Source organism: Eschrichtius robustus, chromosome 7 (genome assembly GCF_028021215.1).
Source record: "Eschrichtius robustus isolate mEscRob2 chromosome 7, mEscRob2.pri, whole genome shotgun sequence".
Lineage (NCBI taxonomy): Eukaryota > Metazoa > Chordata > Mammalia > Artiodactyla > Eschrichtiidae > Eschrichtius > Eschrichtius robustus.
This window is the reverse complement of record NC_090830.1, coordinates 135,006,918-135,008,034: the sequence shown is the minus strand read 5'-3', so window position 1 is coordinate 135,008,034 and position 1,117 is coordinate 135,006,918. Positions and strand designations below refer to the sequence as shown.

Here is a 1,117-nt window from a genome sequence, read left to right as displayed (position 1 = left end):
CCAAGTGCATGCTCCAGAGTGAGTGTGGTCAGTGATCCAACCCGAGAGCCCGCTGGACACTCCTGGAAGCAGGGAAGTAGGATCCTATCACCTAAAGATGTGGATGCAAAGTTATCCAATGCGGCGGCACCTTGAAACACAAGGCGACTACTTCAAAGAGCGCTCAGATGCCCCAGTCTCGAGCGGGACCCTGGTCATGCCGAGTTACTGAAGAGGGATGTCGTGTTAGTTCCCAATGAGGCACCCCCTTAAGAAATATTCAAAGGAATGTTCTCGGCTGATTCTGATCAGGCTCTCTTTTTAAATTTAGCACTCTGTTAGTTACTGACCTCCAACTTAGCATCTTAAAACCTCAAAAAGCATTTATTATCTCACATTGTTTCTGTGGGTCAGGAATTTGGCCATTGCTTGCTGGATGGTTCTATCTTGGGGGCTCTTTTGAGGTTGCAGTCAAGAATTCAGGGGCTTTACAAGGATTCACAGGGATTTCAGGGGCTGGCAGGGGGCCGTAGTCACCTGTCTGCAGGCTGGACTGCAGCTGGAGGAGCCACATCTAAGATGAGGCCCTCACGTGGCCACTGGCAAGAGGCCTCAGCTCCTGACCACGTGGAGCGCCCCAAAAGACTGCTTGAGCATCCTCACAACATGGCAGCTGCCCTTCCCCCGAGCAAAGGAGCCAAAACAGAAAACAAAGAAAGTTCTTGGGCAGGGGCCATGCTAATCTTCTCTGTATTGTTTCAATTTTAGTAGATGTGCTGCTGTACACCTGAAATGAACACATTATTAATCAACTATACGCCAATATAAAATAAAAATTAAAGAAAAGTCCTTGATGTCTTTTATAACCTAGTCATATCCACCATGTTCTATTCATTAGAATCGAATGGCAAAGTCTAGCCCATGCCCAGGGGGAAAGGGATTTGACTCCACCTGTTGAGAATAGTGTTGGCAAACCTGTGGACGTAGTTTAAAACTACCACAAGGATAGCACATTCTAAAGCTGTACAACTAAAGCTCAAACAGATGGGGTTTCAGGCTTTAGCTGGAGGAAGGCAATGTTTGAATCAAGGTTCCTAAATCTACAGCTCCCAGGTGGCGGGCACTGCCTCTGCTTGGG

General features: G+C 47.5%; 1 pseudogene; it reads right to left on the bottom strand.

Annotated features, from left to right (window-relative positions):
* Nucleotides 1-700: 700 nt before the first annotated feature.
* LOC137767917 (U6 spliceosomal RNA) lies at nucleotides 701-779 on the bottom strand (annotated as a pseudogene).
* Between the last annotated feature and the right edge of the window lie 338 nt (nucleotides 780-1,117).